At 50.8% G+C, this 16,344-nt stretch overlaps 2 long non-coding RNA genes across 4 annotated transcripts in view; both read left to right on the top strand.

The window, feature by feature from the left end:
* LOC119953272 overlaps positions 1-15,365 on the top strand; it is a 28,333-nt gene extending 12,968 nt beyond the window's left edge. Inside the window, exon 4 of the long non-coding RNA XR_005457977.1 lies at positions 14,631-15,365. This is a non-coding gene — a long non-coding RNA (uncharacterized LOC119953272). The remainder of the gene's footprint in view (positions 1-14,630) is intronic.
* LOC119953273 lies at positions 5,999-9,162 on the top strand. 3 transcript variants are annotated; one of them, XR_005457979.1, is made up of 4 exons: positions 5,999-6,180; positions 6,865-6,931; positions 7,112-7,151; positions 7,505-9,162. It is a non-coding gene; the product is annotated as an uncharacterized LOC119953273 (long non-coding RNA). The 3 variants fall into 3 exon arrangements; XR_005457980.1 differs by lacking the exon at positions 5,999-6,180 and having other exon boundaries at positions 6,772-6,931; positions 7,505-8,998; positions 9,066-9,158; XR_005457978.1 differs by lacking the exon at positions 5,999-6,180 and having other exon boundaries at positions 6,772-6,931.
* Positions 15,366-16,344: the final 979 nt, after the last annotated feature.

Raw genomic sequence — 16,344 nt, 5'->3', positions numbered from 1 at the left:
ACATAGAGATGTTAGAACAGATTAACTAAAGCATTATCAGAGATTTACACTTAAAAGGTGAAGAGAGACAGGCAGAGAGCCATAGAGGAATTTCCAGAGTTTAGGATCTAGGCATTTGAAGGCATGGCTGCCAATGGCAAACCGCTCAAATTTGGGGATGTGCAAGAGGATAGAATTGAAGGAGGGGAAAGATCTTGGAGGGAGGTAGGGCTGGAGGAGGTTACAGAGATCTCGGAGGGATGTAGGGCTGGAGGAGGTTACAGAGATCTCGGAGAGAGGTAGGGCTGGAGGAGCTACAGAGATCTTGGAGGGAGGTAGGGCTGGAGGAGGTTACAGAGATATCGGAGGGAGGTAGGGCTGGAGGAGGTTACAGAGATCTCGGAGGGAGGTAGGGCTGGAGGAGGTTACAGAGGTCTCGGAGGGAGGTAGGGCTGGAGGAGGTTACAGAGATCTCGGAGGGAGGTAGGGCTGGAGGAGGTTACAGAGATCTCAGAGGGAGGTAGGGCTGGAGGAGGTTACAGAGGTCTCGGAGAGAGGTCGGGCTGGAGGAGGTTACAGAGATCTCGGAGGGAGGTAGGGCTGGAGGAGGTTACAGAGATGGGGAAGGATGCAGGGCTGGAAGAGGTTACAGAGCTCTGTAACCCCACCTGACCTTTTTGGACACTAAGGATAATTTTAGCACAGCCAATCCACCTAACCTGCACATCTTTGGACTGTGGGAGGAAACCGGAGCACCCGGAGGAAACGCATGCAGACATGGGGAGAACATGCAGACTCCTCACAGGCTGGGAATCGAACCTGGGACCCTGGAGCTGTGAAACAACTGTGCTAACCACTGTGCTACCGTGCCACCTACACAATGTCAATGGCCAAATATTTATGACTGGGGAGAAGGTTGGCTTGGTGCCTAGTGGGAAAGTCAATGGTAAACGGACTGTTGGAAATGCTTCCCTGTAATCAAGAACAATCAGAGCATAGTATGATGGAGGTGGGAGGGATTCAGAGGGCGACAGTCAGGAAAATGGGAGGGAGGCAAAGAATGGGAATTTGACCCACAAGCATTGCCACAGAGTTTCTATACTGACAGGCTTCCCAACACCTGGGAAAGCTGTTTGTCAGCAGCTCAGTCTAAATAAGGCTCTCTGCACAGTGGGAGCCAGATTTAAATATAATAATTAAATGTTCTGCCTCTTCACAGAGGGACAAAGATGTGCAGCCTGCCACGTTTCTGTATAAATGGTCGCATTCAAGGATGTGCAGGTTGCAGATACACAGCATGCTTTTCTTAAATTTTGTACATCAATCCAATCAGGCAACTCTTTTGAAATATAACACGTGCGACTGGTATTTACTTAAAGCTGGTTTAGGGGCTGGTTTAGCTCAGGGGCTGGTTTAGCTCACCAGGCTAAATCGCTGGCTTTTAAAGCAGACCAAGCAGGCCAGCAGCACGGTTCGATTCCCGTACCAGCCTCCCCGAACAGGCGCCGGAATGTGGCGACTAGGGGCTTTTCACAGTAACTTCATTGAAGCCTACTCGTGACAATAAGCGATTTTCATTTCATTTCAAGCACAAGTGCTGCAGCCTCATTTAAACTCTTATAATATGTGTGAATGGTGAAGGCCTAGAGAAACCACACAAACGGCCATTGGATCATTATAAAGATAATACCCAGAGGATCTGGAGCAGGGTTCCATACAGGGATTGAAGCACGAGTTCCCTGAAGCTCAGAGCTCCAACTATTCTCAGCTCATTATTTTTATTCACTCACTCACCCACTCATGACAACTTAAATTAGAGATTTCACTAGTGCAGCAAATATATAACTGGGCCACGGCGAAGACTGGCAGTAATTATAACGATAAAACTGAGTAAGCATTGTAGAAAAAAGGGTTCTGTAAATATACATGCCAGCTAGAGACAGGAATCTTCAAAATGGCTGAAGAGGCTGGTTTAACACAGTGGGCTAAACAGCTGGCTTGTGATGTAGAACAAGGCCAGCAGCACGGTTCAATTCCCGTACCGGCCTCCCCGAACAGGCGCCAGAATGTGGCGACTAGGGGCTTTTCACAGTAACTTCATTGAAGCCTACTTGTGACAATAAGTGATTATTACTATATTATTATTATATAACTCCCACTTTCAATGGGACTGCCCTTGGCGCCCACTTCCGGTGAAAAACATTGAGAATATCACCGTCAGCTAACTATAATAATTTACAAATCCATTAGGAGGAATTTACACGTGAAATTGTGATCACCTTTCACACCGACAATGCAGCCAAACCAGAGCTGGGGGGGGGGAGAGGTGGTGGGTGGGGGAGGGGAGAGAGGGGGGGGGGGGGAGAGGTGGTGGGTGGGGGAGGGGAGAGGGGGGGGAGAGGTGGTGGGTGGGGGAGGGGAGAGGGGGGGGAGAGGTGGTGGGTAGGGGAGGGGAGAGGAGGTGGTGCTGTGGGGGGGGAGGTGACTGAGAGGAGAGGTGGTGGGGGAGGGGAGATGGTGGTGGGGGAGGGGGAGAGAGGTGGTGGGTGGGGGAGGGGGGAGGTGACTGAGAGGAGAGGTGGTGGGGGAGGGGAGATGGTGGTGGGGGAGGGGGAGAGAGGTGGTGGGTGGGGGAGGGGAGAGAGGAGATGGGGGGGTGGGGGAGGGGAGAGGAGGTGGTGCTGTGGGGGGGGGGGAGGTGGCAGAGAGGAGAGGTGGTGGGGGAGGGGAGATGGTGGTGGGGGAGGGGGGAGAAGTGGTGGTGGGGGAGGGGGGAGAAGTGGTGGTGGGGAGGGGGGAGAGGTGGTGGTGGGAGGGAGGGGGGAGGTGGTGGGTGGGGGAGGGGAGAGGGGGGGGAGAGGTGGTGGGTAGGGGAGGGGAGAGGAGGTGGTGCTGTGGGGGGGGGAGGTGGTGGGGGAGGGGAGAGGAGGTGGTGCTGTGGGGGGGGGAGGTGGTGGTGGGAGGGAGGTGGGATGTGGTGGGTGGGGGAGGGGAGAGGAGGTGGTGCTGTGGGTGGGGGGAGGTGACTGAGAGGAGAGGTGGTGGGGGAGGGGAGATGGTGGTGGAGAGGGGAGGTGGTGGTGGGGGAGGGGAGGTGGTGGTGGGGGAGGGGAGGTGGTGGTGGGGGAGGGGGGAGAAGTGGTGGTGGGGAGGGGGGAGAGGTGGTGGTGGGAGGGAGGGGGGAGGTGGTGGGTGGGGGAGGGGAGGTGGTGGGGTGGGGGTGGGGGAGGGGAGAGGAGGTGGTGCTGTGGGGGGGGGAGGTGACAGAGAGGAGAGGTGGTGGGGAGAGGAGAGAGGTGGTGGTGGGAGGGAGGGGGGAGATGGTGCTGTGGGGGAGAGGAGAGGGGGTGGGGGAGAGGAGAGAGGTGGTGGGGGGGGGGTGGTGGCGGCGGGGGGGACGTGGGGGTGGTGGGAGAGGTGTTTGGAGAGAGGGGAGATTTGGCTTCCTGCCCGTTAATTTCACTCAAAGTAATGCGAAGTTGCTGTTTGGATGTTCCTGTCGGTGAAGGGCCGGGAGCTCGGTATGGTTGGCAGGAGCAGAGACTGGGAATGGGTCTGCCTGCTGGCACCGATCCCATTTTTGTGCCAATGCTGGATTCCCGATCCAGGCGGTGGGAAAGGAGAATCCAGGCCATCTTCTTCGATGTGTAAATGGAAATATCTGGGTCTGATGTGATAGGTCATGAAGGCCGCATCTTAAATAAGCAAAGAAGGTTCTAATTAGTCTTTAAAAAAATTTAGAGTACCCAATTCATTTTTTCCAATGAAGGGGCAATTTAGCATGGCCAATCCACCTACCCTGCGCATCTTTGGGTTGTGGGGGTGAAACCCACGCAAACACGGGGAGAATGTGCAAACTCCACACAGACAGTGACCCGGGGCCAGGATCGAACCCGGGTCCTCAGCACCGTGAGGTCACAGTGCTAACCACTATGCCACCGTGCTGCCATTGAAGGTTTTGATTTTAACCGGCTGGCCAACTCGGCTCCTTATCTCTGGAACTTTGCAAATTTAGAGCAGTGCCGACACCTTTTCACACATCGGAAATATATCTGGGCTAAAAGGCTGGGTTAATAGGTAGAATCCAGCTTTAAATCTGCAGATTACAATCCCTTTGTTTCTAACCACAAAATTGAAAAGACAACATTGGTCGGCATGGCTGCACAGTGGTTAGCACTGCTGCCTCACAGCGCCAGGGTCCCGCCTTCAATTCTGACCTCGGGTGACTGTGGAGTCTGCAACTTCTCGCCATGACTGTGCGTGGGTTTCTTCCGGGTGCTCCGGTTTCCTCCCACAGTCCAAAGATGTGCAGGTTAGGTGGATTGGCCATGATAAATTGCCCTTAGTGTGCAAAAGATTAGGTGGGGTTACTGGGTTACAGGGATAGGATGGAGATGTGAGCTTAAGTAGGGTGCTCTTTCCAAGGGCTGGTGCAGACTCGATGGGCTGAATGGCCTCCTTCTGCACTGTAAATTCTATGAACCTCGCGTCAAAGAGCCTAATTATGGGGAAAATAAGCCCGAGCACTGAGATGAAATGAAATGAAATTTGCTTATTGTCACGAGTAGGCTTCAAATGAAGTTACTGTGAAAAGCCCCTAGTCGCCACATTCCGGCGCCTGTTCGTGGAGGCTGGTACAGGAATTGAACCGTGCTGCTGGCCTGCCTTGGTCTGCTTTAAAAGCCAGATTTAGCCCTGTGCTAAACAGCCCAAATATTGACCAAACCCCATTTATAAAACATTGGAGATAGTGTCTCCATTAAAGCACATTTCAAACAGGTGCTGCACTCCCACACTGCAAGAAAATCATGGGGCTGTGCACTCATTTAAATTTAATGAGCTTTGTGACTAGTTCAAGCACCGACTCAAAGTGTGCGCAGAATATGACACCGACCTCCACCTCCAGGGTACCAGCCCCCAGCTCCCAGCAGTCCGATCACCGCACCAAACTACCCCTAACCTAACTTTCAGATCAAAGCGTAATGTTGACAAAATCCTCTTGGTGACCATTTCAGTCAAGCACAGATATTTCTCAAGAAATCCCACATCCTTCCAATAATCAACTGCTGTCATTGCTGGGTAAAGGGATCACCACAGTAATTACAGAACTGACTTTCAATGCAGCTGTGTCATTACAATGGCCAGCTCTGTTTCAATACATTCAGAATGTGATCTATTTCAGAAGTTCCTGCACTCTGAAAATGTGAAAACTCAAACCCGCACTTTAATACACATCTACAATGTCGCCCAAACTAACTTTACTCCTGTGCAATTGGACACTGAATTTCAATTTCCCCCCATTTGTTACTAATTAATTTCAGCAAATTCCTTGAAATGAAAAGTAGCTGTTAACTTGTGGCCAATACTGTTTGAGAAAGTAAAACACTTCTGCTAATGTACATGATGATGCACGATCAATCACTACTGAAGCGAGATTGTAGTCCAATTGAAGGCTTTAATAAACAACCCCAGCAGCTCCGGTACAGAATGACTGCTGTGGGTGAAACACAGACTCTTATGCTCCGTCTGCTGGGCGGAACCAGCGGGCAGGTTCTACCACTCATACTACAGTATAAGGTACATCCCACCTATGTGTTTGCAATCGGGGGTAAGGTTTCAAAATAATGTTAAACCTTTTCGAAAACACTGCTTCAGTATTGTGCCAAGTTCTGGGCACCAGGCTTTAGGAAAAATGTGAAGGTGTTTAGAGAGGATGCAGAAAAAATTCCTGCAAATGGCCAGGGATGTAAGACTTGCGAGCGTGCCGGGAGGGGCGTGCCGAGAGGGGCGTGCCGAGAGGGGCGTGCCGAGAGGGGCGTGCCGAGAGGGGCGTGCCGAGAGGGGCGTGCCGAGAGGGGCGTGCCGAGAGGGGCGTGCCGAGGTGGGCGTGCCGAGGTGGGCGTGCCGAGGTGGGCGTGCCGAGGTGGGCGTGCCGAGAGGGGCGTGCCGAGAGGGGCGTGCCGAGAGGGGCGTGCCGAGGTGGGCGTGCCGAGGTGGGCGTGCCGAGAGGGGCGTGCCGAGGAGGGCATGGCCAGGTGAGTGTGTCGAGACGGGTGTGCCAGGTTAGTGTGCCCAGGTGAGTGTGCCGAGACGGGTGTGCCCAGGTTAGTGTGCCCAGGTGAGTGTGCCGAGACGAGTGTGCCAGGTTAGTGTGCTGAGACGAGTGTGCCCAGGTTAGTGTGCTGAGACGAGTGTGCCCAGGTTAGTGTGCCGAGACGAGTGTGCCCAAGTGAGTGTGCCGAGACGAGTGTGCTCAGGTTAGTGTGCCGAGATGAGTGTGCCAGGTTAGTGTGCTGAGACGAGTGTGCCAGGTTAGTGTGCTGAGACGGGTGTGCCAGGTTAGTGTGCCCAGGTGAGTGTGCCAGGTTAGTGTGCTGAGACGGGTGTGCCCAGGTGAGTGTGCCGAGACGGGTGTGCCAGGTTAGTGTGCCCAGGTGAGTGTGCCAGGTTAGTGTGCTGAGACGAGTGTGCCGAGACGGGTGTGCCAGGTTAGTGTGCTGAGACGGGTGTGCCAGGTTAGTGTGCTGAGACTAGTGTGCCAGGTTAGTGTGCCCCGGTGAGTGTGCCGAGACGGGTGTGCCAGGTTAGTGTGCCCAGGTGAGTGTGCCGAGACGGGTGTGCCCAGGTTAGTGTGCCAGGTGAGTGTGCCGAGACGAGTGTGCCAGGTGAGTGTGCCGAGACGGGTGTGCCAGGTTAGTGTGCCCAGGTGAGTGTGCCGAGACGGGTGTGCCGAGACGAGTGTGCCCAGGTTAGTGTGCCGAGACGGGTGTGCCGAGACGGGAGTGCCCAGGTTAGTGTGCTGAGACGGGTGTGCCAGGTTAGTGTGCTGAGACGGGTGTGCCAGGTTAGTGTGCCCCGGTTAGTGTGCTGAGACGAGTGTGCCAGGTTAGTGTGCTGAGACGAGTGTGCCAGGTTAGTGTGCTGAGACGAGTGTGCCAGGTTAGTGTGCCAGGTTAGTGTGTTGAGACGGGTGTGCCCAGGTTAGTGTGCTGAGACGAGTGTGCCAGGTTAGTGTGTTGAGACGGGAGTGCCCAGGTGGGTGTGCCCAGGTTAGTGTGCCCAGGTGAGTGTGCCGAGACGGGTGTGCCGAGACGAGTGTGCCCAGGTTAGTGTGTTGAGATGAGTGTGCCAGGTTAGTGTGCCAGGTTAGTGTGCTGAGACGAGTGTGCCAGGTTAGTGTGCCAGGTTAGTGTGCTGAGACGGGAGTGCCCAGGTTAGTGTGCCCAGGTGAGTGTGCCGAGACGGGGGTGCTAGGTTAGTGTGTTGAGACGAGTGTGCCAGGTTAGTGTGTTGAGATGAGTGTGCCAGGTTAGTGTGCCAGGTTAGTGTGCTGAGACGAGTGTGCCCAGGTTAGTGTGCCAGGTTAGTGTGCCAGGTTAGTGTGCCAGGTTAGTGTGCCAGGTTAGTGTGCTGAGACGAGTGTGCCAGGTTAGTGTGTCAGGTTAGTGTGCCCAGGTGAGTGTGCCGAGGCGGGTGTGCCCAGGTTAGTGTGCTGAGACGAGTGTGCCGAGACGAGTGTGCCCAGGTTAGTGTGCTGAGACGAGTGTGCCAGGTTAGTGTGCTGAGACGAGTGTGCCAGGTTAGTGTGCCAGGTTAGTGTGCCAGGTTAGTGTGCCAGGTTAGTGTGCCCAGGTGAGTGTGCCGAGACGGGGGTGCCCAGGTTAGTGTGCCGAGACGGGTGTGCCAAGGTGAGTGTGCCGAGACGGGGGTGCTAGGTTAGTGTGTTGAGACGAGTGTGCCAGGTTAGTGTGTTGAGATGAGTGTGCCAGGTTAGTGTGCCAGGTTAGTGTGCTGAGACGAGTGTGCCAGGTTAGTGTGTTGAGACGAGTGTGCCAGGTTAGTGTGTTGAGATGAGTGTGCCAGGTTAGTGTGCCAGGTTAGTGTGCTGAGACGAGTGTGCCAGGTTAGTGTGTTGAGACGAGTGTGCCAGGTTAGTGTGCTGAGACGAGTGTGCCAGGTTAGTGTGTTGAGACGAGTGTGCCAGGTTAGTGTGTTGAGATGAGTGTGCCAGGTTAGTGTGCCAGGTTAGTGTGCTGAGACGGGTGTGCCAGGTTAGTGTGCCAGGTTAGTGTGTTGAGACGGGTGTGCCCAGGTTAGTGTGCTGAGACGAGTGTGCCCAGGTTAGTGTGCTCAGACGAGTGTGCCAGGTTAGTGTGCTGAGACGGGTGTGCCAGGTTAGTGTGCCAGGTTAGTGTGCTGAGACGAGTGTGCCAGGTTAGTGTGCCAGGTTAGTGTGCTGAGACGGGTGTGCCAGGTTAGTGTGCCAGGTTAGTGTGCTGAGACGAGTGTGCCAGGTTAGTGTGCCAGGTTAGTGTGCTGAGACGGGTGTGCCAGGTTAGTGTGCCAGGTTAGTGTGTTGAGATGAGTGTGGCCAGGTTAGTGTGCCCAGGTTAGTGTGCCAGGTTAGTGTGCCAGGTTAGTGTGCTGAGACGAGTGTGCCAGGTTAGTGTGCCAGGTTAGTGTGCTGAGACGAGTGTGCCAGGTTAGTGTGCCAGGTTAGTGTGCTGAGACGAGTGTGCCAGGTTAGTGTGCCAGGTTAGTGTGCTGAGACGAGTGTGCCAGGTTAGTGTGCCAGGTTAGTGTGCTGAGACGGGTGTGCCAGGTTAGTGTGCCAGGTTAGTGTGTTGAGATGAGTGTGGCCAGGTTAGTGTGCCCAGGTTAGTGTGCTGAGACGAGTGTGCCAGGTTAGTGTGCTGAGACGGGTGTGCCAGGTTAGTGTGCTGAGACGAGTGTGCCAGGTTAGTGTGCCAGGTTAGTGTGCCAGGTTAGTGTGCTGAGACGGGTGTGCCAGGTTAGTGTGCCAGGTTAGTGTGCCAGGTTAGTGTGCTGAGACGAGTGTGCCAGGTTAGTGTGCCAGGTTAGTGTGCCAGGTTAGTGTGCCAGGTTAGTGTGCCCAGACGGGTGTGCCCAGGTTAGTGTGCTGAGATGAGTGTGCCAGGTTAGTGTGCTGAGACGAGTGTGCCAGGTTAGTGTGCTGAGACGAGTGTGCCAGGTTAGTGTGCTGAGACGGGTGTGCCAGGTTAGTGTGCTGAGACGAGTGTGCCAGGTTAGTGTGCCAGGTTAGTGTGCTGAGACGAGTGTGCCAGGTTAGTGTGCCGAGATGCGTTGTTTTTGCACAGAGCAGTACAAACACGATGTGCCAAACAGTCTATTGCTGTGCTGTAATGGGTCAGTGTTTCTACATTGCAGACTCCACAATTCACAGGCCAAAGCTCTTTTGGAGATTTTGATACAAAGACCAATGACTCTCAGAAATGTCAGTTTACAGCAGAAATTTTAAATATCACCAATGCACACTACACACTTTCAACTCTTCAACAGGAATACAGAAAGGCTTCTGGGGGATTGATGGTTAAAGAATGTTAGTGTTCGGAGCTCTCAATTCATTTTTTTTTTAAATTTTAGAGTACCCAATTATTTTTTCCAATTAAGGGGCAATTTAGCGTGGGCAATCCACCTACTCTGCATATTTTTGGGTTGTGGGGGCGAAACACACGCAGATACGGGGAGAATGTGCAAACTCCACACGGACAGTGACCCAGGGCCGGGAGGAGCTTTCAATTCATGACATTTCTTGCCTAAGAGCGTGTGCCACATAAATATATTATTATTATTATTTAAATCTATTTATGTGGCACACTCTCTTAGGCAAGAAATGTCATGAATTGAAAGCTCCGAACACTAACATTCTTTAACCATCAATCCCCCAGGAGTCTTTCTGTGTTCCTGTTGGAGTTGAAAGTGTGTAGTGTGCATTGATTCCACTCGGATGGGGAATTAGAGAAGTGATTAAAGATTGAAGCACTGGTTGGTGTTTAAGACCCCGTATATTCCAGCACAATGTTACCATTCTCCTCTGAACAAACAGGAGACCAGTCTGCACACCAACCCACCAATCAATCAGATCACTACATTTTAAAATCTGCTTCATATTCCACATTCCAAAATTGGAGTAACAGAAACTGTACAAGGCGAGTTCAAAGTCTGTTCGTTTCTGTGTCACTGCCCATCAGTCAACGTGTTTTGGGTCCACCATTCTCTCGGGTTTGGAATTATTTATTTTAGCAATGTTGTGGTCTCTCTCATATTGATTAGAAAAAGTAAGTTTGGCCTCAATTCATCAATGCTGCGAATATATCAAACTAAGTTTTTATTTTTTACTGTCACTGACCTCATCTCCTCTGGAGATCTTCCCTCTTCAGCTTCCAAATTCAATCTCCTTCCCTGGACAGCCCACGCCTACCTCCTCCCCAAAATCCACAAACAGGACTCCATTCCCCACCAGGATGTCCAATCCCTCTATACCTCCATTCCCCACCAGGGTGTCCAATCCGTCTGTACCTCCATTCCCCACCAGGATGTCCAATCCCTCTATACCTCCATTCCCCACCAGGTTGTCCAATCCCTCTATACCCCCATTCCCCACCAGATTGTCCAATCCCTCTATACCTCCATTCCCCACCAGGTTGTCCAATCCCTCTATACCCCCATTCCCCACCAGATTGTCCAATCCCTCTGTTCCTCCATTCCCCACCAGGATGTCCAATCCCTCTGTTCCTCCATTCCCCACCAGGATGTCCAATCCCTCTATACCTCCATTCCCCACCAGGATGTCCAATCCCTCTATACCCCCATTCCCCACCAGGATGTCCAATCCCTCTATACCCCCATTCCCCACCAGGATGTCCAATCCCTCTATACCTCCATTCCCCACCAGGATGTCCAATCCCTCTCTCCCTCCATTCCCCACCAGGGTGTCCAATCCCTCTATACCCCCATTCCCCACCCGGGTGTCCAATCCCTCTATACCTCCATTCCCCACCCGGGTGGCCAATCCCTCTCTCCCTCCATTCCCCACCAGGGTGGCCAATCCCTCTATACCTCCATTCCCCACCAGGGTGGCCAATCCCTCTATCCCTCCATTCCCCACCAGGATGTCCAATCCCTCTATACCTCCATTCCCCACCAGGATGGTCTGAGGGCTCTCTGCAGCTTCCTCGAACAGAGGCCTGAACAATCCCCATGCACCACCACTCTCACTCTCACCATCACTCTCTTCCATCTGGATTAACTTGTCCTCTCTCTCAACAATTTCTCCTTTAACATGTCTCTTCCTCCAAACCAAAGCAGTGGCTGTGGGTACCTGCATGGGTCCCAGTTTTACCTGTGGGGTATGTGGAGCAGTCCTTGCTCCAGCCCTTCTCCGGGGTCATCCCACAATTCCTCTATTGATACATTGATGGCTGTTTTGGTGCCGCTTCGTATTGTTCCCGTCTGGACCTGGGAAAACGTCATCAATTTCACTTCCAATTCCCACCCCTCTATCACCTTCACATGGTCCACTTCCCTTCCGCAACTTGAACTCTCTCTCCACTTTCTGGGGATAATCTGTCCACTAATATCCATTACACACCCACCGACTCCCACAGCTACCTCGACTACAGCTCTTCACATCCCACATCCTGCAAGGACTCCATTCTCCCGGCACTTGCAGAGCTAAGAAACACCCTGCTATTTAACGCCCCCCCCCCCCCCCCCCCCCGGTTAGATAGGGGGTGTCAGCGGGGAATGCGTGGCACTTAATCTAAATCCAAAGAGTTCTGGTCAGGTTGCCAAGATTCAAAGTTTAGTGAACCCCACCAACCAGCCCCTCCCTGGTCTTTATGTTCTACCCATATGGCTTCTAAGATGTTGTACTTCCTTGTTGATATAATTGATTCCTGATCAAAATTGCGACAACCCCTCCTCATTTACATCCTTCCCTGTCTCACCTGAAGATCCTACATTCTGGAATATTGAGCTGCCAATCCTGCCCCTCTCTCAATCATGCCTCAGTGGCAGCAATGACACATGCCCCACATTTTAATTTGTGCCCTCAATTCATCTGCCTTGTTCGTCAGACTCCTTACATTAAAATAAATGCCATCCAATCTTGCCACGTAACTGACCAATAACACCTCTGCCTTTCTGACTCACTTGCTGTCTCTTCTAATTTTGCACTAGCATTAGCAAACCTCCCTTCAAGGCCACATTTGGTCCCAGTCCTGGACAGCACTGTGTATGGCAGGAGGCAAGGAGACGATGGAAGGGAAATGAGGCGCAAAATAATTTAAGAAACATTGTTGCTGCGTTCATTTTAGGAACTGTGTCATGAAAATTTAAACTGGAAACAGACACACAAACACACACAAACACACATGCATGCACACAGGCAAACACACATGCGTACATACACACACAAACACACACACACGTAAATGCCAAATCTGTGTATCTATGAGGATATTTGTTGGGCCAGTGGACCTAACATATGTACATCAATCAGGCTTAAATGGAGCTTTGCTTCCTTAGGAACATAATCTGTTCAGTCATGAAAATAAATATTTTTGGCAGGTCCTTTTCAAAGCTTCAGCCCAACAGTTATCTTAACCCTTATCCCTGGAACAAGTTGGAAGCATATTTTACTCTTTACACAGGATATTAATGGCAACCGCAATATACTCTGAACAGAGGCTCAGAATGAAGAATATGTCATTGTGCAGGAATAAACAAATAATGCTGGAGTATGTGTGCCTGGCACATATGGATTAAAGAGCAAAGATAAACCCAGAATGTATAATTCTGCTAAACCAGTATTTTTCCTTTGTCAAGCTTAATTTTATCTATTTTTTTTTTATTGGATTGTTTTTTTCACTGTTTAATAAAAGCAGCTTATTTATTAAGTGACTCGTGTTTATTTCGTGCCCCGTCACATCTAACACAACACTCCTGAAGTGTTTCACACACAATGCATTTTGATACCATCTTGATCGCCATGGAGATGGATTCAGCCAGAAGAGTGGTGTCTGGCCTCGTAAACAGGTAACGTGATAATACTGCGACATAATCACCTGTTTACCCTCATGTGAAGAATATTGTGGCAAACTCGAAAATCCAATTGGGAAGTGGCAGGTCGATTGCAATGAACAATAGAATAAATAGTTCCCATTTCACAATGGAGGTTAATTATATCGATTCACAGAGAAATGTAATGTATTTTCAGTGGAAAAGGCAAGAAGCTGAAGAGAAACAAGATGAGGATATGAATGAAACTTATAAAGAATTTTTTTTCATTTCTTAAATAAATTAAGAGTACCCAATAATTTTTTTTCCAATTAAGGGGCAGTTTAGCATAGCCAATCATGTCCTACCCTGCACATCTTGTGTGGGGGTGAAACCCACACAGACACGGGGAGAATGTGCAAACTCCACACGGACAGTGACCCAGAGCCGGGTGCCGTAGGCAGCAGTGCTAACCACTGTGCCACATGTCGCCCCGAAACTTAGAAAGAATATGAAAAAAGACTAATTTTCTGGCTTATTTTTAATGGTCTGTTCAATATTGTCAATTAATGGCACTTAATAGCAAGTGCAATGAATCAATGAATTCCCTAATGCCACCCCTCGGCCTTGACCTGAAGTCGGAATTACAATTTAATAAAGTGAAGGTATAGAAGGTCCTTTGTAGCTGAAAGCAATGGCTTCGTAGAAGTCACCACTGTCCGCACCAACTAACCCAGGGCTATGTGACTTGGCTAAGAAGGGGCTATATGTCCATAACAGAGCAACCCTGTGTGCATCTCAGAGGGTATCCAGGAGATAGTCACTGACCTGCACCGCATCCTAAACATAGAACATACTGTGCAGAAGGAGACCATTCAGCCCATCGAGTCTGCACCGACCCACTTAAGCCCTCATTTCCACCTTATCCCCGTAACCCAATAACCCCTCCAAACCTTTTTGGTCACTAAGGGCAATTTATCATGGCCAATCCACCTAACCTTCACGTCTTTGGACTGCGGGAGGAAACCAGAGCACCCAGAAGAAACCCACGCAGACACGGGGAGAACGTGTAGACTCCGCACAGACAGTGACCCAGCGGTGAATCGAACCTGGGACCCTGGTGCTGTGAAGCCACAGTGCTAACCATTGTGCTACCGTGCTGCCCTTAGGCATTGTCTTCAGTCAGGACTGGCCTCCCTCTGGCAGTCAGTAATACGCCATTGGCCCTAACAAGGAGCACTATGGTGAGTGCAGCTATTCTATTGTCATCACAAAAATGGTCGCAAACTCAGACAAAGAGTCTCCAGACTCGAAACATCAGCTCTGTTCCCTCTCCACAGACGCAGTCAGACCCACTGAGATTTTCCAGCATTTCCTGTTTTTGTGACAAGTGCCCTATTTTGGCCACATCCAACAGCTTTGGCACGGAACAATGTGTGTAATAACAAAGGTAGCAGCACTTCGACAAAACATTCAGTTGCTTTGGGAACAGGAAGTCATTGATAATACCATGTGACTATATAAACAATGTAGGAATGTCTTGGAGTATATATCGCGAGAAAGGTTTACATTCCTTTATTATGCAAATAGTATATGACCATTAACTTCAAATTGTACAAATCAATGCTTGAAAATATCTTCATTTGTATATCCTAAATCGCTGGCTTTTAAAGCAGACCAAGCAGGCCAGCAGCACGGTTCGATTCCCGTACCAGCCTCCCCGGACAGGCGCCGGAATGTGGCGACTAGGGGCTTTTCACAGTAACTTCATTGAAGCCTACTCGTGACAATAAGCGATTTTCATTTCATTTCATTTCATTTCATTTCAGAGCCACATTTGCACATCGAAGCAAGTTCTTCTAAATGAGATGAGGCTTTGTTGCTGCTGGGAAATAGGACAACATTTTGTGCCACATGGCTGAACAATGTCACTTCACATCCAGTGTACCAGGTACGAGATTCACTCTGATAAGACCAGGTAGAACAGGGAATTGAGCAAGCCATGTTTCAGCAACATAGACCAACCTGACAGCTATGACATGTATGACCTAAATAACTGAATATAAATAGGAATGCCCGAAACTATCCATGGTTTACATGTCCTGAGCCAATACAGAATATGGCCAAAGTAGTGATGGTGTTGCTGTAAGTTTACTGTTGTGAGGAAGAGGAAGGTGAGGAGAAGCCACATTCACTTGAAGAAGCAGCATTTGCTACAACGCCATTGTTCTGATGAAAGGTCATTGACCTGTAGTGTTAATTCTTTTTGTATAGAACACTTCAGCTGTGTGCCCCAATTTGAATGCTGGCAGTGAATATTACATGATCACAATTGTAACATCAGAATGCAACTTGATCTATGTAGACAACTTAAATGCCATTGTATTTTTTGTAACAACCATTGAAAAATGTCGAACGTTCCTTCGACTGTACTGAAGCACCTCGGAGTACAACATGATGTATGTAGAGAACCTGAATTTTATTGCACTTCGTGTGATGGCCATTCTAAAATGTTTGTAATGTTCTTCCCGATATTTTATAAATAAAATATATTTTTGCAACAAAAAGAAGTGTTCACTCTTTATGTAGAGACCTGGGTTTGATTTCTGGCTTGGGTCACTGTCTATGCGGAGTCTGTGTGGGTTTCCTCCGGGTGCTCCGGTTTCCTCCCACAAGTCCTGAAAGACGTGCTGTTAGGTGAATTGGGCATTCTGAATTCTCCCTCTGTGTACCCGAACAGGCGCCAGAGTGTGACGACTAGGGGATTTTCACAGTAACTTCATTGCAGTGTTAATGTAAGGTTACTTGTGACAATAAAGATTATTATTATTATGGAATTACCTCGATTGCAAAGCAGCAAAACAGGTAGGACTCTACCTGTCAGTGTTTATGCTCCACACAAATCTTCGCACATCTCTCTCCATATCACCTTCTTAGCAAAATGCTCTATTCCTTATTCCCTCACCTGTTTATCGAGATTTTCTTTAATTACATCTTTGCTGTTCCTTGTGGCAAGTTTCACATTCCAACAAGTCTCGATGAAGAAGTTTCTCCTGAATTCCCTATTTATTGGTGACAATGGCTGGGATTCTCCCCTACCCGGCGGGGCGGGGCGGGGGTGGGGGGGTGGGGGGCGGGGCGGGGGGGGGGTCCCGGCGTACCGAAGCGGCGAGAACCACTGCGGCGTCGGGCCTCCCCAAAGGTGTGGAATTCTCCGCACCTTTAGGGGCTAGGCCCGCGCCGGAGTGGCTCCTGCTCCGCCGAGCGGTGCTAACGGCCTTTGGCGCCATGCTAGCCAGCGTCGGGGCTGGCCGAAAGGCCTTCGCCGGTCTGCGTGAGTCCGCGCATGCGCCAGAGCATCAGCGGCCGCTGACATCACCCCGGCCCTTGCGCGGTGGAGGGGGTCTCTTCCGCCTCCACCATGGTGGAGGCCGTGGCGGCGGCGGAAGAAAAAGAGTGCCCCCCATGGCACAGGCCCGCCCGCTGATCGGTGGGCTCCGGTTGCGGGCCAGGCCACCGTGTGGGCACCCCCCCCGGTGGCAG

The sequence above is a fragment of the Scyliorhinus canicula genome, chromosome 18, assembly GCF_902713615.1.
Source record: "Scyliorhinus canicula chromosome 18, sScyCan1.1, whole genome shotgun sequence".
NCBI classification, from domain to species: domain Eukaryota; kingdom Metazoa; phylum Chordata; class Chondrichthyes; order Carcharhiniformes; family Scyliorhinidae; genus Scyliorhinus; species Scyliorhinus canicula.
This window is presented reverse-complemented; position numbering and strand designations above follow the sequence as displayed.